Below are 22962 nucleotides of genomic sequence, written 5' to 3' on the forward strand. Positions count from 1 at the left end.
CTCCACTGGTAACCTCCCTCCAACCTGACAGTTCGCCTTTCAGTAGGACCCGTTGCAGTCTCCCCTTTAACCAATTCCTTATCCACCTTTTGATGTTCATATTGATCCCCATCTTCTCCAATTTAACTAATAATTCCCCATGTGGCATGGTATCAAATGCCTTACTGAAATCTAGGTAAATTAGATCCACTGCATTTCCTTTATCTAAAAAATCTGTTACCTTTTCAAAAAAGGAGATTAGATTGGTTTGGCACGATCTACCTTTTGTAAAACCATGTTGTATTTTGTCCCATTTACCATTGACTTCAATGTCCTTAACTAATTTCTCCTTCAACATTTTTTTCCAGGACCTTGCATACTACAGATGTCAAACTAACTGGCCTGTAGTTACCTGGGTCACTTTTTTTTCCTTTCGTAAAAATAGGAACTATATTAGCAATTCTCCAATCATTTGGTACTACTCCTGAGTTTACAGATTCATTAAAAATTCTTGCTAATGGGCTTGCAATTTCAGGTGCCAATTCCTTTAATATTCTTGGATGAAGATTATCTGGGCCCCCCGATTTAGTCCCATTAAGCTTTTTCAGTTTTGCTTCTACCTCAGATATGGTAATATCTACCTCTATATCTTCATTCCCATTTGTCATGCTACCATTATCCCCAAGATCCTCTTTAGCCTTATTAAAGACTGAGGCAAAGTATTTGTTTAGATATTGGGCCATGCCTAGATTATCTTTAACCTCCACTCCATCCTCAGCGTTAAGCGGCCCCACTATTTCTTTCTTAGTTTTCTTCTTATTTATATGGCTATAGAACCTTTTACTATTGGTTTTATTTCAATGAGCTTCCGGATGCACTTGATTGGTGCCAAATGCACTGTAAGAGCTAGATGGTGCTGAATACGAGCAGCTCCCATTCATTCAGTGGGATCGAGGGACGCTCAGAACCTCTGATAATCTAGGGCCATATAAACCAAATAGTGGTTTATCTAGGGCCATAAAGATGGATTCATACGTTTTGGGCATCCCTGTCTGAAAAGGTTGGACACCATCAATTCCCTCATCCCCTCTTCCTCCAGTACATTACAGTTAGATTACCTGGCAAAATCCAGAGGAAAACGACGTGGTTGGGAGGTAGGTATCTAGCAACAGCACAGGTGCAGTGTTACTACTGAAGTACACCTTGAGAGCATCTGGGATCTGCATATGTCCTCAGGCTAGACCTTTCTGTGCCCTGTGACACCCAGCTAATTTGCCCAGTTTATATCCTGATGCATAGTGAGAGATACAATTAGACGACCAGGCTGTGCATCACAGTTATATTTTGTGTCCTCTTTGTGGTTCTGAGGGGTTTCAGTGCACAATGGATGAGTGGAGCTTATAGAACAAGCAGATGAACAACTGTTCAGCTGGAGAGCATGAAAATCCACCTCCCTGTACAAGTTATATGAGGCCAAAACAGATCAACTGCAGGTCTTTATTGCAATAAGCCATTTCTATTTATCTATCCTGTAAGAGATGAGTGAATGCAAATATTGTAACTGTGTGCATTTTTGGATGATGGTATTTATGCAAATACAGATGCAAATTAAGCATGGCCTTTTGGCCCCTGGCAAGTTACTAATACATCCCCGAAGAGCTGGAATCCCTCAATCTACAGTAGATCTGGACTTTTTTTTTATTTTATTTTTTTGCATCCAAAAGTCTATTTAACATTCCTTACCCTGTACACGGAAAAAATAAAAAAGGTTGTAGCTGTGGCAAACCTCTTGATGATAAGTGATAATATGAAAATGAGGCAGTTATGAAGGTTGCAGAAAGTGCAGGTCAGGCCATCTAAACAAAGGCAATGAGAGATCCAGTGTGCAAGCTCAGGGAAATTCTGGAGCATGAGGGAAAGAGAAGATCTTGGTTGTGTACAGATTAATCCTTTAATACCTGCTATTATTTCCTTGTTGCCATGTGGGACAGGTGAAGCTGATCCTCTTAGTACCAGTGGACTGTTAACCTAAATTGTAACTACTCAGGTGGAAACAACAAAAACAAAGTGGGCATGAACCAAAATCAGAGATCGAATTCAGAGCTCTAACTTCTCTCTCCTCCAAAAAAACCAACAAAAATACCCCACTCTGGAGTTTCCCAGGTTTGTTATATGTTTTTTCCCCTTTTGTTTGAGTCAGGGTCCCACAAATGAGTGACACTAAGTGAATTCAGCTACTTCCTGGATGGTTCATCAAATTGGGGCAGTGTGAATGAATGTTCATTTTAAAATTAAAGTGCCTACCACCTGACTGGGATAGCAAACCCTGAGAGGGAGAGAAGAGGTCACTTTCCATAGTGACTGTCACATTTTTCTCTCTGCTGTGATTGCACAGTGTACTGACATGTTTTTAAATGTCTTGTTATTATTTGTACTGAGGCCACCAGTACACAGAACCAACAGCTGAGCAACTTTATTATTAACCTCATAGCTGGAGTTTGGATCTTCAGACCACACATGGGAATGACATTTCCTACTTGTTGTGCTTGGGGGCCAAATTTCAATGGGCCTGTGTTTTGCCCCTATAAAATACCTGCATCTATTTTCTGTACACAAAACCTTGCATGTGATTGGGGGGTACATTTTGTAAGCAGTCTCACCCACAGTCAGTGAAGCACTCAAGCAAGTGATTTCCTTTAAGCAATCATGATGTTCCATTGACTTCAGAGGGTCTAATCACATGATCAAGATAAAGCACATGCTTAGCTAGATGAGGGTAAGAGTGTTACAGCTTTGCAGGATCCAGTCCTATTTACAAAAGCAGTTTGACATTTATGCCTACTAGTCTATCCAAATGTACAAAATACCATTACTGTTCCTCAGAAAACCTGGAAATGTGATTTGATTTTTTGAGCTGCAGGTTAAATTCTTTGACTGAGGATTTGGAGCATACAGATTTGGAGTATATAGTGGCAGTAACTGGGGCCTCACCAGCCACAGGATCACACCACTATGCTTTCCTCTCTTTTGGCTCGAGTCAGTTACAGTGCTTCTCTCCAGCCCCTTGATCTTCCAGAAAACACCATGCTGGCCACTCTGGACGTAGAAGCCCTCTATACCAACATTCCACACAAAGATGGACTACAAGCCGTCAGGAACAGTATCCCCGATAATGTCACGGCAAACCTAGTGGCTGAACTTTGTGACTTTGTCCTCACCCACAACTATTTCACATTTGGGGACAATGTATACCTTTAAATCAGCGGCATTGCTATGGATACCTGCATGGCCCCACAGTATGCCAACATTTTTATGGCTGACTTAGAACAATGCTTCCTCAGCTCTCGTCCCCTAACACCCCTACTCTACTTGAGCTACATTGATGACATCTTCATCATCTGGACCCATGGAAAAGAAGCCTTTGAGGAATTCCACCATGATTTCAACAATCTCCATTCCACCGCCAACCTCAGCCTGGACCAGTCCACACAAGAGATCCGCTTCCTGGACACTGCAGTACTAATAAGTGATGGTCACATAGACACCACCCTATACCAGAAACCTACTGACCACTATAGTTACCTACATGCCTCCAGCTTTCATCCAGGCCACACCGTATGATCCATTGTCTACAGCCAAGCTCTAAGATACAACCACATTTGCTCCAACCCCTCAGACAGAGACAAACACCTACAAGATCTTTATCAAGTGTTCTTAAAACTACAATACCCACCTACTGAAGTGAAGAAACAGATTGACAGAGCCAGAAGAATACCCAGAAGTCACCTACTCCAGGACAGGCCCAACAAAGAAAGTAACAGAATGCCACTAACCATCACCTTCAGCCACCAACTAAAACCTCTCAACGCATCATCAAGGATCTACAACCTATCCTGAAGGGCGACCCATCACTCTCACAGATCTTTGGAGGCAGACCAGTCCTTGCTTACAGACAGCCCCCCAACCTGAAGCAAATACTCACCAGCACAACACACAACAAAAACACTAACCCAGGAACCTATCCTTGCAACAAGTCCCGTTGACAACTCTGTCCACATATCTATTCAAGGGACACCATCATAGGACCTAATCACATCAGTCACACCATCAAAGGCTTGTACACCTGCACATCTACCAATGTGATAGATGCCATCATGTGCCAGCAATGCCACTCTGCCAGGTACATTGGCCAATCAGACAATCTCTATGTAAAAGAATAAATGGACACAAATCAGTTGTCAAGAATGATATTCAAAAACTAGTCGGAGAACACTTCAACCTCCCTGGTCACTAGATTACAGACCTAAAAGTCGCAATACTCCAACAAAAAAAACTTCAAAAACAGACTCCAACAAGAAACTGCAGAATTGGAATTAATTTGCAAACCATTAAATTAGGCTTGAATAAACACTGGGACTGAATGGGTCATTACACAAATCAAAAACTATTTCCCCATGCTATTTTTTCCCCTACTGTTACTCACACCTTCTTGTCAACTGTTGGAAATGGGCCATCCTGATTATGTCTACAAAAGTTTTTTTTCCTCCTGCTGATAATAGCCCACCTTAATTGATTAGTCTCATTATAGTTGGTATGGCAACACCCATTTTTTCATGTTCTCTGTGTATCTATCTATCTATCTATCTTCCTATTGTATTTTCCACTGCATGCATTTGATGAAGTGGTTTTTAGCCCACGAAAGCTTATGCCCAAATAAATTTGTTAGTCTAAGGTGCCACAAGTACTCCTCGTTCTTTTTGTATCTCCATGGTACTCAAGGGCATGCGGCTTCACCCTCTCACGCAGGAAGAGTGAGGTGTTATTCCAGTTTGCAAGGGCCTGCCCTCTAGAAGATCAACAGGTGTCGCAGGATGCATTAGCAGGTAACATCGTACTTAATAGATGTTTATTGCTGCCTCTATACATTTTGTAAATAAAGCTACAGCTTTTTTCCCCCTTCCAGTGTGTGATACTGATTCAGTCACTTGAAATGGGGATATGGCTGACTGCTATAGCTCAGCCCTTTCTATGTGCATTTGTGACACATACAACCAAAGTGATAGTTAACTATCTGGAACCATTCTTGCAAAGTTCAGTTCTGTTTAATTTTCTGCTGCGTGCTTTGTTCTTACATTTTAAGGGGATTCTTGTGCATTGATTATGGAGAACAGCAAATGATCTTTGGTATGTTATAAATGCAGTCTGATATATTGTACTTTACAAGCAAGGATATGAAAGCGCTTTACATAGCTTGCTTTAAGCTTCCCTGCCAAGCCCCCTCCCTTGTACATTATGCATTTATCTGCATTTTACTGATGTGAAGATTGAGGCATAGTGATAGTGAGATGCCTAAAATCACAGAGTAGGTCAGTGCTGCTTCTTATCACAGTTGTTGTTCAAAATACAGATTAATGTGAGACTTTGGACAATATACGATCAGATATTCAATTAGTTAAAAATAAATTAGGTCACAACCATGCATTCTTTAGTCCTATCTAAATTCTCCATGGTTATCAATATGGAAACATTGGATCGTGGTGTGATACCAAGAAAAAAACCAAGACCTCTTTTATATGCTCCGCTATTACTGATCAAAATCAAATCAACGTACAATTAGACTTTCCCTATATGACATTAACCTTCAAAGCAGCAGAACATTCTTGTGATTTTAAGCTTTGGCCATGTCTACACTAAAGAGTTTACAGTGGCACAACTGTACCAATGTAACTGCACCTCTATAAGATCTCCTGTGTAGCCACTCTGTGCCAATGGGAGCATAATTAAACTTCCCCCAATAAGTGACAGTAGCTATGGCGGCAGGAGAGTGTCTCCCACTGACATAGTGCTGTCCACACTGGCACTTATGTCACTCGGGGTGTTATACCGACAAAAGTGATAGTGTAGACGTAGTCTCTCTTGGTAGAGATCTCTTGCAGGAGGGAGCAAAAAATTGCACAATTAGATCAATTAAAAAGTTTGCCTCTTAGGTCATTATATAGTATACAACTTGGGTCAAGACTCGTTTTTTAGTGGGACACTGTAAATCATGCTAATTTTCAATTATTTACCACTAAGCATTTAAAAATCCAACCGATGTGTTTCTGGAGATTTAAAACAACATGTTGACACCAAATGAGGAAGAGACAGTAGACAAAAATCTATACTAGTGACAATGTAACAAGAGAAGTGAGACTGGTGTCTCTAACTGTACAGATGAACACTTCTTATAATTGGAACATTGCCATTATAGTGTAACCTGGTATATCTTCACTCAGGACCACTGCGAGTGAACTGACTTGGAAGACACTTAGTCTCGGAGACATCTTTAAAAAGAATTCACATTCTGACTCTTTTGCCAAATCACTTAATCAGCAAATATAAGAGGGAGTGATTGTGCACTGTGGTCAGTCTGTCATGGGCCTATGATCTCTGCCTATGTAACAGTGGTTAATGAAGTAAGGAGAAAAGAAATCCGGGAAAAACACCCCTTCTCCTGTTTTTACATTTTAATGGCATTGCTAAGAAAGGGCTCAAGGTGGATCATTGCATGCTGGGCAATATTCAGGAGGTCAAATCTCCATATTAAGAATAAGAACAGCTGGGGTCATCTTGTATAACTCCATAAACCACATTTGGCCCATGGTCTGAGCACTGTTAACCTCTGCTTTATAGACTAAAAGCTGAAAAACTCCTCTTTCCTCATCAAGTAAACATTACATCTTTGCCTTCCAACTCCTGCATCACTCCCTGCTTAGTCCCCATTCTGATCCCCACCTTCTGCCACCCATCCCAGTGCCCCCTTCCTATTCTTTTTCTGTGCTCATTTCTGTGTTTTCTCCTATGCTTCCCCTTAGTCCTAGAAATTTTCTATTAAGGCAAAGTTAAAAGAAAACGTTACCATACTACATAGTATCTCTCTTATTCAGTATCCAGTTAATATTCAAAGAACATAGCCAAAGATCCTGGCTTGTTGGCTGTGCGATGTACAGCACCCTGGCAGCTAGACTATTTCTTCTCATTATTCTAATTACTGCTATCCGTAGCTTTCAAGGTCTACAGCACTTTAGAGAAAATATATAGACTCTGAATCAATATGTTTTGCATAATTGTAAAAATAGGGACCAAAAAGAATGAACGCACTAAACAATGTTAGGAATGTCCCTCCATGTCTGTGATCCATGTCTGAGAATCTATAAGTGACATCAGTTATTAGGGCAGGTGATATTAACATATTGGCCTCATCCACGGTCAGATTCAGTTTTCCTATTCCTATTTCCTGTTCCGTTGGCATATTTTCATAGGTAGATAGTGAATGACGCATATCATAAATATATTATGTTGTAGTTTTCTTTTTGTTCAAATGGAAGATAGCTTTTTTCATTAGGCTTTAAGATTTATATTGAGATGAAAATGCTCTTTTTTTTTACTGTCTCATGCATAAAACTGTACTGAATCAATGTATCATATGTGAATAGCATCACTGAAACCTAGAACACTAATGAATGTAAGTAAGACCCACAGGAGAATGCCAATAGAAGAGTATATTAATGATCTTAAATGTGGAAAATTACAGTGATGCAATTAAATATCAACATTTCCTTTCTTAGTTATGCAAAATCTTCACAATAATGATTCCTTTATAAACCTGTATACCTATTTTCTACAAGACTTTACTTTTCTTCAAAGTAATTTTTCATCCTTTTAATAACAAACAAAAATAATCAATCTTTTACTATTAAGAAAAGTTAACATTTTCAATGGCATTTTACAGTTCCTTTCTTTCATGTTATGTTTAGAAGACGTTTTAGTTCAAGTTATCAGAGTATTCAAGTCAATCTCTGAGCTTCTGTCTGAAATCTTATATACGTAATTTTTTCTCCTAAAATTTGTGTGTGCACAAATGCCATTTTATCTATGTTCAGAAATATAAATGTGAGAGCAAAAACTTGCCCCCCTTTGATTTCAGGTGCAAGTTTGGAGGCTGCTTTTCTAAGATTATCCCTTGAAATTAAATTGAAAACAAATTATGAAAAGGATTCGAGAATGTGAGTTTAGTATAGCACATCCAACAGTGCAATGATGATTGGGGTTGCTGTGCTGGTTTTAGTTTTTAATTAAACTGCAGATAAATCTCATCAGCTTGAATCTCCCATTTATTGTCCCACCTGCAGCCTTTCTGTAATGGGACTGCAAAGGTAATCACCTTCAAGTCCTGTCCAATGTTTCCGAAACTATAAATTAATGTATTTTAAAACATGAAAGTATTTTTTTCTATGAAAGTAGGTAGTTTGGGGCGGGAGGGGGGACCACCTAGTTTCAGATATTATTTGCAAGTCCTATGGTGGATAATATTTCAGTTCATGAGAACTCAAAAAAGAAACATAAGCACTAAAATGGGTTGGTGCAAGGACTGGCAAGAAAAATTACTCAGCTAAATTTTGTGGCTACTCTTTCTACCTTCAAACTTAAATATGATGGTATTGAAATGACATCCCCAAAAGCTGTTTAACATACCAGACCAATCCAGCAGAACGCAGCTCCAGTGCTTGGTTACATTGCAGCTCAGCAGTTAGCATGGAGAAAGCTATGCAACAATGAAGACCAGATGAATCATTCAGGTGGCAACAGATGATCCTGCAGAGAAAATGGAGATGGAGAGAAGATCTCACATTAATAATGGCAGCCCAGATAAAGAAATTGTTCACAAAAAAGAAATGAAATGGTTGTTATAAAGAAATGCAAACAGGGATATTTGCATAGAACTGGTTGCAGGAGGACAATTTCATTTTGTAACAAGCTATAAGCTTTAGAAATTGGTTGTTCTTCTTCATGGGAGAAGAACCAGAACCTTTTGGTCATTTTAATTAAACAGAAATGTGTTGAAATGTCTGGTTATAGAAACAAAAGGTCAAATTTTCTATTAGTCTGTCTCTCTCTGTGGTCAGAAGGGAGAGCCCTGGAATTCAGAAAATTTCTCATTGAAAACTGCATCAGAACTGATCATCTCGATGAAACGGCCCATTTCACCAAAAATACATTTTGCTGAAAATGTTCTCACCAGCTTTACTTTGTGGCCTTCTCTCATCTACTATCACTGGAAAGTCCTTATGACATAGGCTAGTTCACTATACAGTATGAATTTATAACAAAACAAATACATTGGCCCAACTTAATTCCTGGTGGAACAGCACAGAAGCAAATGGAGTAGCACCACTCATGAATTTAACCCTTTGTGTTTTGTCCTATGATATATTACTCTTGGGGAAGTGACTCTTTGTTTGAAGTTCTATTTGTAAAACTGCATTGTAAAACAAGAAAAAAACCCAGTATTTAGAAAAATAACCTTCAAGGGTCTGTTACTGGTTTTGTGCTTGTCTGATAAGTCAGGGATAACTCTGTCACCTTAATTGAAAACTGCCATAAGTGAGGTCAGAATCAGGCCCTAAATAGAAGAAACATGATGTACCTGTTTTTTATAATATTTAGCAATAAAATTTACAACCCTGTTATCTGCTAGTGGTACAAAAACAAACTCCTACAGGTGGAGTGTGCCACCTGTTTATACATAAACAAATAGCCTACTCCTGCCTGAAGGCATTGTAATATTACAGTGCACAAAGCTCAGAAGGGGGCGGAGGGGGTTCGGTTGGTTGGTTCTAGTGAAAGCAGTCAGCCCAGGAGAAACTTAATTTGTCTAAGCCATCTGTAGGCAATGGAAGGTAAAGTTCCAGTCAAAGCTAAAGTTCACATATCTAAACAGACTGTCTGTTGATTTGGCATAGACTACGGCTGAGTGAACAATTAAAGCAGAAATCTGAGCCTGCTCAAACCAACCGCAGGAGAGTTCAGTTTGGGCAGAGCTTTTTGTTATGGTATCATAATATTTTGTCACCATTTCTTGACACAATACAAAGGCAGCTTGCTATCCCTGGAATAGAAGGAGGTCAGGTCACTTCCCTATGCCAACACCTTGTAGTTCCCTGAATTATGTGGCTATGACTCTGCCCTGTGGAGAGGAGAGGGCTGGCGGCTTACACATTATACCACTGGCCCAGAAGAAACCTTCACTCTGGGACCTATTGCCAGAGCATGGAGTTCCAGATTGTGAAGAACCCATTGCCTCTTGATGTGGCCAGCCCACAGAAGCTCCATGATCTGGTAGCCTATTCCTCAGGTGTCTCTAGAAACTCAGGTTCTTAGAACTCTGTGGGCTTCAGAAAAATGAAAAGTTTTCCTAGCCATGGACCTAAGTCATTCATAAAATAATGACCCATTTAGAAGGTACCATGAGCAAACATCACATACTACATTCGTAACTCCATAAGATTTCATATTAAGTAGAATAAAAGTGCATTTCAAAGGTAATTGGTACACTACACAAGGTTCTTTGAATGCACAGGTGGATGTGCATGTATTAGACTGATTGAAGTAGAAAGGCTGCAGGAATTATTACCTGGCCCTTATCAAACAAGCTTTAATAATGAGCATTATCAATATTGACAATCCATGCTACACAACCAGTGGGTTTGACAATGAACTTAACAAAAAGGCTTACTGGTACTTTGGCTACCTTTGTTGGTGGTGTTCATGTTATACAATAGAATGAACTCAGGTCAACTGGAACTCATTTATCAGCTCCCTCAAGGCTAGTCCAGGAGGCTTTGCAAATTCTGATCTGTTTTCACTTCTGAGTTAGCTTTGGTGATGGGCATCTGGGTCTGAACCCCTGGGTAAGCCTAGCCCGAGTAGCTATACTGCAAGGCCATACTTGAATGTCCACTCAACTGCATCCACGCTGGCTCTGCGCTCCTGTGAAGCATTAAGTCTTCTGGGGGCACATATCACCATTGTTAGTCCAGAAAAGCTAAGCTGCTCTATGGTTCTTTCCTAATGAATTGTGGGAGAACTGTGTGGCCTTCTGGGCACAGAAGGAGAATTGTGGAAAGGCACTGGAAAACTATGAGCACTCAAGTGGTTTAGACAACGTTGACATTGCAAAGTTGGCAGGTTACCAGCCAAAGTGCAAACAACACTTGGTCTTTAGTCTGCACTCCAGAGTGGGAGAACTGGTTGATTGTAAAGTTTTTAAATGAGAGGTTTGTTGTGTGTGGGTGAGAGTCAGGTTGGAGCAACACCTGAGTACAAGTCAGAATTAATTCTGCAGTGAAGACAAGCCCTTCAAAAGCCATCAGACTCAGATTTTCCAATCCATTCAATTATAAACAGAAAAGCAGATGACCTTAATCAAACAGAAGTTGACACTCTTGCCCAATAAAAAGACTGCCAAGTGTTTGCTAATTGCCCTAATATTATAAAGAGGGATTGAATGAAGACTGAAGAGGAGATGCAGTAGTGAGAATTTCAGTGGTTCAGTTAGCGATTGTTTTGGTTGACCAGTGATATGCTGGCTCTCCAGTCATCTGCAAGTGTAATAGAAACTTGCAGATTTCATAGTATTCTGCACAATCATGTCTTTATTTTTGCAAGAAAAATACATGCTGTTTCTAACCCTTCTGGTGGCAGAGGTAGCGTACTCTCCTGTTTTAAAACCTGTGGCATTTTATGAACAGTAAGATGACTCCACTAGAAGGAATAAGGCAAGTGTCTTGGTCTGGGAAAGTAAGCATCAAAGTCCAGTTCTGACTATTTACACCTACATTTCTAGGGCCAGATCCTCCATCCAGTTACATCAGTGTAGTGGAGTTACACTTGTGTAACAGAGTACAGAAAGCTTTAGATCAGGTTCATAGTCTATATTAGAATTTGATGTGATGTGTCTCACCTGAAGCCTATCAAATATATTGAAGGCTTGTGTGCCCTATTTATTATTCCCAACAAGAAGCTTGGGTGATGTTTGGAAAGACTTTGTGATGCCTAGTGAAATGAACGCTGAAGAAATCTGTCTGTATCAATAAATAATGCAGATTATTTTCATCTCCCTCTAAAGAAATATAAATTAATGTGTTTTCCTCACTTGCATTAATCAGAAATGTAATAATATTTGTGTACGACTAGGTTTCCCTCTCTCGCCAACCTCAAACTACTTGGGGATGAACTTGTTGAATTTGTCAGGAAAAGATATGATTTTTTTTCCAGCCAAATCTCTGTTCTACATAGCTAAAAACGAGTTTACCGACAGCTATAGCTATGTATTTAGAAAGTTTTCATAGACTATTGATTTGTGCAGCATAGAGATGAATATTGAATTGCCTTTGTTAATAAATTAAACAAAGCAAAACAGCTAAAAGATACCATACTATTTATTTTTATTTTGTTTAGCAAGAGAGGAATAAGTCTGTCAATTTGTGAAACACACGTAATATTATAAGTGTGTATTTGTATCTATGCTTATCTATTGGAGGGAACCAGCACTGCTCAACCGTGTGTCAGAGCCCCCAGAGTATTTTACAGCTTAAAGGAGATGCTCCTTTAGTTCCAGTAATAGAGGCCTGTAGTTTTGGAGTAAATAGTTCTCAGCCATCACTTACAACAGTGACAAGCATGAAGTCCTATAGGTAGAGATGGATTTGGTACAATATGAAGATTATTTGGTACATCAAAAGAACATGTTCTTTATACAAATTAGTGTTGCCCGTTTTAGATACAATACTACAGTTTGGTTGAAAAATGTCGTGCTTCTTGTGGGTGGGAGTGATAAACATTCCTATGTGAAAGAAATGTTTTTAAAACTGCTGGAAAAATATGCCTTGGCTCCTCATAACTGTTTAAAGACAGTTTTAAACACAGCAGGTGAGGTTGTGCAACACATGCATTTCCAAAGCCTTTCTGACTATATGCATGACCAGGTGGTTTACTTCTCCCCTGTTTCTTTATCCTAATGAGTTATATTTATGTGTTTCATAAATAGTTCTTTTTACTACCATCCTACCATTCTTCAAATGCTGCAAAACAGAGTGCAAGTTCCTTGTTTATATTTCTATCTCTAGTGTCTTCGGGACTCTATCAGTATATCTTGATTGTCTTGTTAATAAGAGATTTTTTCAATCCACCAAAGGCTTAAAAAAAATACTGCAGTATTACACTGTGACTAGCAAAAATAATCAAAAGGCAAAACATATGCATAAAACCTTAGCTAGAAGCAATAGCCCAAGGCCTTATGAAGCTTGCAGATCATGGTTATTGTACATGTGTCTCTAAGCCATGTGGAAGAGAGACATGTGTACATCCAAAAAGTTAAGAGCTACTATATTATCATTTGAAACTGCTGACAAACTTTTGTCTTGTTTGTTGTTGCCTAATTCTGAGAAGCTTAAACATGTTTTTATTAGAGGAGGTTGGGAGTTTTTCAACAAAACAAATTTTTAGTTGGAAAAACATTGAAACTGATTTTTTTTTGCCCAAACTTATCAGTTTCTATGAACATTTAATCAGGAATGTTTCTCAGACCCAAGACAGAATTTTTGGTATAAAGCAGTGAGAGAGAGAGAGAGAGAACCCAGAATAGCAATAGCTTGAATCAGGCAGAGCAGGGACTTGAACCTGGGACTCCTACATCCCAGATGAGTGCTTCATTATTCTGGTGTCTCTCTTTTTTCTTTAATTTTTTTCACATATCAGGATTTAGAGCATTCAGAGAGAGTAACCGAATGCTACATTAAATCCTACACATTATGTTGCCTATGATATAGAATGTGCATATTTTCTTCAGAGCCCCCCAAACCCAGACACCTGTAAAAAAACATGTATGCATTGTCATCTAAGACTGCATAAGAGCTTGCACTAAGTTGTACAGTTTTAAGTGAACAGCAAATTGTACTTGTGTGCATGTATTATGAAACATATTATTAAAAGGACATGTTGCCCAAATAGCTGGGAGATGAAAGACAGAATTCTATTAAGGTGAGTGAGACACAGAGCGAGTCTGATATGTTTGCTTCTGTAAGACAGTCCTGGACACTACAATATAGGAAGTGCCAATGATTGTCCTACAACTAGTCTTTATTTCTCATGTAACATATTGTACATATTAAAAACCAGAAGCTCCAGTCTTGCAAGCCTTGCACACACTTGGAAATACATGGTATGGAAAGCTGTGAAAGACTGGACCTTAACTGAACTTGTTTTTATATACACGGAAACACTTGCAAAGAGAGTACTGAAGCATATCTTAGTTCTGATGTGATAAGGAGTAAGTAGTAATTATTCCAGAAGCAATATTTCTCATACTTCCAGGTACAAACCAACTGCTTTTTTTTGACATGCTATAAGTATGTAGTTAAACTGGTAAAACATCTTTGTGACTCTGTTTGTAGAACCTGAACAATATGTACATATCACTGAGTGAAATCCTTTGAAAGTTAATCACTTCATTCACATCCATTGTTTATTAATATATTTGTTAAAAATCCATCAAAACTAGTACATAGAAGCCATTGTATATAACCACTATAAACACCACAAACACTATTTGCTTTAAATTAAGATTGCTACTTTACATTAAAGATGGACTGTATAGCAAGTAATGTTACGTGTTTGGGGTTTTTAAACAATAAATAGAGATGTATTGTGAAAGGAAGCTCTATAAATATACAAACAGTTCAAACTCATCTCTTCCCCCTCAATCACCACCCAACCTGTATAGACAAGGAACTCACATACTCCCACCCAGCCTCCATCACACACATTGCCAACATGCCCACAAACACTACCCACAGATCATCCTCAATATCACCCACCTGCTATGGGATCAGAAACCAAGATATCACTCTCCATGAACACACATAAAAGACTCACCCTCTACATCCCTACTACAGCCAAGAGATGGAAACACATCACACCTTAAGTTTCCAAGTACAGTTCAGAAACAGCATCTTTCTGCATTCACCATTCCACTGTGAAGCAGAAAGTCCAGTATACCACCCCATACATACTAGAAATCACCCTACATAGACACTTGGGATGATGGGGTAAGACCTTACTTTCCAGATATAATCTATCTACTCATCTTTACCCACTCCACTTTATACACATATAGATGGCAGACCTCAGAAAGCCACATTCAGAAAACGAAGCTACATCTGTGGAATGTGTTACTTATTCATTTGCAGGCAATGAACTCGGGAAGCTCTGAGGATTAATAGTTATAATGGATAGTGGGATGGGATGGCAGAGTTACTGGTAAGTGTGGGTTTTTCTTTGTTATGCAATGCAGTGCAATACAAGTAGTTATGATTTTGCACCCTCCCTCCACACACTTGACAGCATCCTCTTTAAAATAAGATGAGATGTTTCTTGTAAAACCTACAAACTTAAATAGATTAAGAAAATGTAGTTGCCATGAACGGTACACCAGCAATGGACTTTCCATCTCAAGCAGTCACAGGTAATTTAACTGTCTCCTTCCTTTGCAAGCCATCAGGCCAGCTCATCACATGTACCATAGCTCTAACACAGGCTGTACCTAATCCTTCCTTGAATGATGGGCCACATCTTTAATACTTGCTTTAATTTTATCCTCTGTAATTTTACATCAAGATTGGGGTAACAGATGGCTGCATTTATTTGTATCCACAAGTTCCTTTCAGGAGCAAATCTCTCCTGATAAAAGCAATAACTCTTTTTAAGCTACAGTTTTCTAGAATCCTGCTGAATTTCTGGCTCATGAATTACTCTGTAGTATGTCATGTCTGGGCATATCAGTCAAGACATGATGAGCCAAAGAGCAATGTCATAGTTACAACAGTGTGAAGGGACCAATCTGACTGAAATGCTATGACTTTCAATTGGAGATAAAGTGATACAGACAAAAAAAAATCATAAGCTATCACTCTATCCTTAAATATGGCTGTGTTAACAGGGTTTCGTCTTTCTTTTCTTTTGTGTTTTGACTTGCCATTGTATTTCCAGGGACAATGGTATTGCACTATAAACCAGTTGAGCCATCTAGCCCACTTGTAATGATGAGACAGAAACCAATATTTTTTCTTTAAAATGCAGTAGACCTGCTGTCATCTTCTTTTGTTTCGAAGTTTACTGTAGATCAGCATCTTCCATTTGGGCAGTGTGTTTTATTTCAATATAGCAGTAAGGTGAAAATAGTTCAGTTCACTTAATGAAGCAGTTTGCATCTGGAGTGTACAGAATATATTGCTTTAAAGTATTTTCGTGCTTCTTTTTAAACAAGTGTTCTATATAATTCAGGGCAGAAAAGGGTGTCATTGGTGCGTTCAGTTCAGACATCTATGACTTCAGCTGTCTCCACAGTAAGTCCAAAAGAATGTATATTACATAGATTGAAAGTGTATCATATTTTGGTGTGTTTACATATAGAATAAGGCTTTCAAGGCCTCATAATAGTAATTGCATTTAAGGCCAGAAGGAGCCAGTAGATCTAGTCAGACCTCCTGTATATCACAGGCCACCAAAGTAGTCAGCACCTGCATAATAAACTCAACAACAGAAATGAGACCCAAGTAAATGAGACCAATAGAAGACTAGACTATTGTGTGCCATAGCCAGCGAATAGGAAGGACTGAGATGCACTGGTGCTTGAGGCTTCTGCAGTGTCAGGGAAATGATTGAGATATACCCAGATAATCCCAGCAAGACATTTGGATACCTTAGTCTCAATAGGAATTAGTGGGCATTGAATATTCAAATGGAACTCAGAACATATTGTAAATCTGTGCCTTGAGCCTGTAATTAGAAAGTCAGTGAGGACTTTGGCACACATATGGAGTCCTATTGAAGTCAATGGGTCTGTCCACTGTGGTTGATACAAGACAGATCCAGACAGCTGATGCAATGCAGATGCTGGCTACACCTGTGAAATATTTCATCTATAAAGAGAGAATCCAAAACAGTGCGTGTTTGATATATCAAAACACATGGTGGGCACGATGCACCTTGTAAATACCTCAGCATCCCTGTTCTCCATGTATAAATGTCAAAAAGTGGGAGAGAAGACACCTAATAGTGACACCCTGGGCACCACAATTACATCTCTACAAATCAGTGGGGCAGAGGCCTGGTCTATGCTAATCAAGGCATAGCATTATAACTGTCAGTTAGTGGCATGATATTTTTAAAACTGCTACTTTATATTGTGATAAGTCCTAATGTGGATGCAGTTACAATGGTACTGAAAGTATCTTACATTGATATCATTTATTTCATGACCCTGCCAGAATAAGCTATCCTAATATAAGCATTTTATATAATTTGATATAAGGGTCTCAGAATTTGTTGGGCGGGTTGTTTCTTAAACAGTTATTGCTTTTATCAGGAGAGATTTGCTCCTGAAAGGAACTTATGAACAACAACTATACTGATATAAAATGGCAAAACTTTGTAGTGTAGACAAGCCCTTAGTCAAGATGGATTTGTCCATTAGACAGTTTCACACCATTTGCTATCCCAGTGTCATGCTGTGGAATCATATTTGTTACACTAATGTTAGACATTTCCCACACGATGTGCCAATTATCCTATATTGTAATGAAAATCCTTTAATATAGTACAATGCCAAATGCTTGAGGCAATGCTTGATCTAACTCCAAAATCGTTTTAGAGTAACTCAGAGCCACATCCTGCAGCTTGTACTTATGAAAGACTCCTATTGATGGCAGCCAAAGTTTTTCCTGAGAAAGGACTTGTGCGCTCTCCTCCCATATGTAACATGGAGAGGAACATTAGGATCCCAAGGGCAGAATTGGGTTAGGGTGAGGATTTGGCCCCTAATTTAGAAGTGAAATACCAATCCCAAATTAAATAAATTTTAATTTTCTGGTTACCTGCAGTGCCAGAGCTGAAATTTTTTTTGCACTCCATAGAGTGTCCATCTGCAATAGGCCGGTTCCCACCAATCCATTTACCCAAGAGTATGTATTTTCTTTAATCGATTCTGCTTTAAAGAAACCCTGTTCTTAAGAACAATGAATCTCTCTTTGTGCCATCTATTCTCTGGATAAACATCTACCACCTCCGTAGCCTGAGGACATTTTTCTATTAAGATGTTTGTTAACATTTCTGAGGCTGTCACATTTCAGGAAGTGAAACTGATGTGACAGTCGACATGAAATTATAATATCATTTTACAGGATATTCTGAACCACCAAACCTGCATGCCCCCCAAATATTATTCGAATTCTCTGGCTGTACAGGCCCAGCATCATTTAAACACAAAAGCAAATGTAACGTTTTATTGATTCTGAAGCTTTGCACAAAGAGTTTGGCTCACCAAGCATTAAACTTTAAAAGTAGTTCCACACATTCAAGAGACCTTTACTTTGGTTTTTAGAAGTTATGTAAAACACTACTGGAAGTTCCTTAGCTACAAACTCCAATTCTTGCCCTAAACTGTTAAATGCTGGTGACTGACACACACTGAATCACAGTGGCTAATTTCACTATGTATCTTTTTCAAGCTGAAGTTGGCCGACTGCAGTCCTTTAGGATAAGAGGAGCGTTACAAATGCACAATACAGTTGTCTATATCTAGACCACCTGCAAACATGTTTCTGAGATTTTTTCTGTCTGGTCTACCCACCATTTTAAAGAGAGTGATAAACAGCAAAAGTCAATAAATATCAACTCCTCAGTTGCTCTGTCACCACAGAGCTGCTTAGTCATGTTTGGGCAGGAGAAGTTATGTTGTCAGAGAGATGCTGTAGGTGGCTTTAAACCTGTAGCTATTTCTGGGACAAAACTAAACAGAATCCAGGTCAATGGAGATTTTTTTGTTGAATGGGAGGCAGCAGGAGTTTTCCAGGAAGTCTGACAATGATGTGACCGTGCTACAGAATCTTAAAATACCAAGTTGGATGTCCTTTAGCCTTTGCCGGCCTCATGAGGAAAATTTCAATTTGTTTAGAATCAAGACAGCAGTCTGATTTAGCCAGTACTGGTCATACTAATCCTTCTCAAGAAGCAATTCTGCTCCACTCTTTCTAAACAGCTACAAGCCTGGACATTAATTGCAGCTCCCTTTCTAGGCAGTAAAATGTATCTATTCGTTGGGACTCCAGTGTGGTCCAAGAGCATATATTACACAACTATGAAATCTAGCAATAAATAATTCAGTGTGCATGGCATGTATGGAGCAGGAGCAGGAGGCAAAAGGCAGATGAACTCTTTCCATTGTGTGTTGCAAATTGTGCCATGTCTCTTTGTTCATGATATTAGTCCCTGATAACTAATGTTAGGCATCTGTTACAGATGCCACGAGTCATATAAGGCTGGTTCTCATATTATTGAATCCAGGTTTCCTGTTCCTTTTGTGGGGCCTTCAAGGTATTTATGTAAAAGGAATGAAAATTCTGAGCCGAGGAAGAGAACTACATAGAGCAAAAGAGACAGCAGTGTCTGCAGGCGAGGGCCAATTTTGAAAAGTGTTCAGAGCCAGATTCAGTTGCTCCACATCCTTTTAGCTACCTAAATACGGGCGAAATTTGCAAAAGTGCTCCGCCCCTAGCAGCCTCCATTAGGGACTACTAGGACCAGACTGTCACAAGAGTTAAGCACCTGATGTGCTGAGCCCTTGTGAAAATCGAGTCCTGAGAACCTGAGGGGAGACATGTTGTTCTCACAACTTAAGAGAGACTTGTATAGGGCCCCAATCCTGTAAACACTTAAGAATGTACATAACTTTACCAACATGAGTAGCCCCAGTGACTACAATGGGACTGCTGATGTAGGCAAAGCACTGCTTGTGCTCAGTGTTTGTAAGACTGGAGTCCCTGAGGAGATTTCAGATACTACAAGGCCATCTCTGATCTTTCATAGTTTCCCCCATGATTTCTCTGAATTGCAACATTGTTTCCATGATTCCTCCACCTCCCTCCCCACAAAATTCCCCATCACAAACTTACAGCTTGAATGATGCCCAAGTCATATTTATTTGGGCAATGCCAATAGCTCAAACAATGGCATGGTTATTTAAAATTAGAGAGCTGGGCTGCAGAAAAAAGTTCTTGTCTTAAAAAAAAATCCTATTTCTGTGAGCCTGGTAAATGGTTGGGACACTGAACGGTTTGTTCTGAAAGGTCCTGGAGCAGCCTCCCAATTGTGACAATGTGTGTGGGAGAAATTTCCCTGCAGGTGAAGAGGAGCTTTCCCAAGGTGTAACCTTCCTCTCCTTCAAAAAACCTTTCAGTCTGGGCAAGTGAAAGTACTAGTCCACCCAAAAACAATATAAGGGGAGGGGGAGAAGAGAAGATAAACCCCTTGATTCTCCCCCAAGACCAATCAGTACTGCCCTTAAACCAGATACTGTAACCACTAAACATATGTTGTTTTAAAGCAATGTTGTTGTTAAATTAACAAAAACAGTTTTATCTGCCTCTGGATTATTCCTTATTGGTGAAAGACTCGCCCCTGCCTGGTTTCCGCAAAAGTTTTGTCAAAATAGACACATTACCATGGGAATGTGTCAACTTTTATAAATTGTCATTTTCCAACAGCAAACCACAGTGTTTATGAAGCTTTGGGTCAGATGCCTGTATGCTAGGAGCATGTCTGGAACCAATTCATTTCACCTAGCTCACCAAGCAGTTGTCAGTTTTCAATGACTTTGGGTAGCTGGTGACTTGGACACAAAAGGATTCATAAACTATCACTGATTCCTGAGCTATGCAGCCCCGGCAATGCTGACTTCTGTGTCAAATCACCACTGCCACGTCAGCCACCCTGTACTGCATTTTGATGCATGCAGCAGAATATAGCTTCTGTGTGGCGATGAAGTAAGGTAACAGCAGCTATAATTAAGGCTAAGATTTTGTCATGGTTATTTTTAGTAAAAATCATGGACAAGTCACGGGCAATAAACAAAAATTCACAGAAGCCATGACTTGTCTGTGACTTTTGCTGCTGCGGCTCAATGGTTTCTCCTGCCACCATGGTGGTTGGGAGCAGTGGGGTTCCTCCTCGGTCCATGGTGGCTGGGAGCTGCAGAGTGACCACATTTTCTAAAGAGAAAACGGGACACCTCCCCCCCACCGCTCACTTGAGGCATCCCCCTCCCCATTCTGAGGCTGTCACCTGTTGTTGGAACCTTGCAGGGGCCCCCCGTCACTGGTGCCCTGCCAAGGCCCTGCTGGCTGCCAGCTCTAGAGTCCCACAGCCCCTGGCTCTCAAGCAGAGAATGTGACTTCCATGACCTTGGTCACATAAATGTAGCCTTAGCTATAATGCATTGGTAGAACAGTTAGGAAACCATGCCAGCATTCTCTAGTGCTGCACTGGCAGGGAGATGGCCTAGATGACTGGCTCTTTACCCAGGGGTCATGACCCTTCCTTTCTTAATGACTAGATGAAAGGGCCTGTCCTGAGACTTTGCTATTTCAACATGCAGTCACAGTCTGGAAAATATTGGGAAGGAGTGACCTACATAGCCAGCTAGGTCTTTTCCTTCTCCAACATCTAAGGTTCAAATCAGCCTGGTTAAGTCCCAAGGGCCAGAACTTCAGCTGGGTTGTGCAGTAGAGCCTTGTATCAGAATCTTCATTCGGGGGACATGGGGGAGTCTATTAATTTGCTACAGAGGACTCCCTATACTCTTTTGATATCCAGCACCATGTTTGTCCTTTGTTCCAGGCATTGAGTCAAAGACCTTGCCTAAGCAGTTTCACACATTGCTACAGTGCCACAAGTACTCCTGTTCTTTTTGCAGGACAAAGGCTGTCTTTCTGTTCTCTTTGTACAGCACCCAGCACAATGGGGTCCTGGTCCATGGCTGTCTCCTCTAGGTGATATGAGAATACAAATAATAGCAATTGGTTTTGTGTAAATGGACATCAATTAATCATCATGTTGGGGAATTTGTCATAGTTGAGGGGGGAAAAAAGATCAGAGTGCTCATGCTAGACAGAAAACCTGCCACATACCCAATCTTGTTGGGTTCAGAAGACATGGATATAGTGGATTTGCTGTGGTTCTGTTCAGGGTTACATTTCGGGTTGGTCTGGAAGTTAATGATTGCCATGAACTGGGTCTTAGGTTTATGGACAATTATAAACTTGGTTAAAGCTGATGATTGCTGTTAAGCACCCTTTATTCAGGCTAAATCGAAAGAGCAGTTAAATGTGTTCCATAGCTGTAGCTGAAACAATAGGAGGCTACCTCCCAAGGCACCAGGTTGCATGGCAAAGCCTGGGTAGAGTAAGCTGTGAGTCTCAGGGAAACCCCTCAGACCAAATTGCACATGCAAGGGGGAGGGGACTGCTTAGTTGCTACCATGTGAATTAGAGGAAAGAGCCATCAGGCAGTGAGAGCACAGTGGTGGTAAGCACGGCCCTGGGAAAAGCAGAGACACAGAGCTCCTTTGGGACACAGCACATGCTGGAAAGGCAGTCTTGGAAATGCTAATAAGCAATGGTCACATAAACATCACCCTTTACCGGAAACCTACTGACCGCTATACTTACCTACATGCCTCCAGCTTTCATCCAGACCACACCACACGATCCATTGTCTACAGCCAAGCTCTAGGATACAAATATATTTGCTCCAACCCCTCAGACAGAGACAAACACCTACAAGATCTCTATCAAGCGTTCTTACAAATACAATACCCACCTGCTGAAGTGAAGAAACAAATTGACAGAGCCAGAAGGGTACCCAGAAGTTATCTACTACAGGACAGGCCCAACAGAGAAAATAACAGAACGCCACTAGCCATCACCTTCAGCTCCCAACTAAAACCTCTCTAATATATCATCAAGGATCTATAACCTATCCTGAAGGACGACCCATCACTCTCACAGATCTTGGGAGACAGGCCAGTTCTTGCTTACAGACAGCCCCCCAACCTGAAGCAAATACTCACCAGCAATCACACAACAAAAACACTAACCCAGGAACCTATCCTTGCAACAAAGACCGTTGCCAACTGTGTCCACATATCTATTCAGGGGACACCATCATAGGGCCTAATCACATCAGCCACACTATAAGAGGCTCATTCACCTGCACATCTACCAATGTGACATATGCCATCATGTGCCAGCAATGCCCCTCTGCCATGTA

General features: G+C 40.1%; 1 long non-coding RNA gene across 1 annotated transcript in view; it reads right to left on the reverse strand.

The window, feature by feature from the left end:
- The window catches only part of LOC119860672, a 39429-nt gene that overhangs the window by 5451 nt on the left and 11016 nt on the right, over positions 1-22962 (reverse strand). The window contains exon 2 of the long non-coding RNA XR_005294601.2: positions 8494-8613. This is a non-coding gene — a long non-coding RNA (uncharacterized LOC119860672). The remainder of the gene's footprint in view (positions 1-8493; positions 8614-22962) is intronic.

The sequence above is a fragment of the Dermochelys coriacea genome, chromosome 8, assembly GCF_009764565.3.
Source record: "Dermochelys coriacea isolate rDerCor1 chromosome 8, rDerCor1.pri.v4, whole genome shotgun sequence".
Lineage (NCBI taxonomy): Eukaryota > Metazoa > Chordata > Testudines > Dermochelyidae > Dermochelys > Dermochelys coriacea.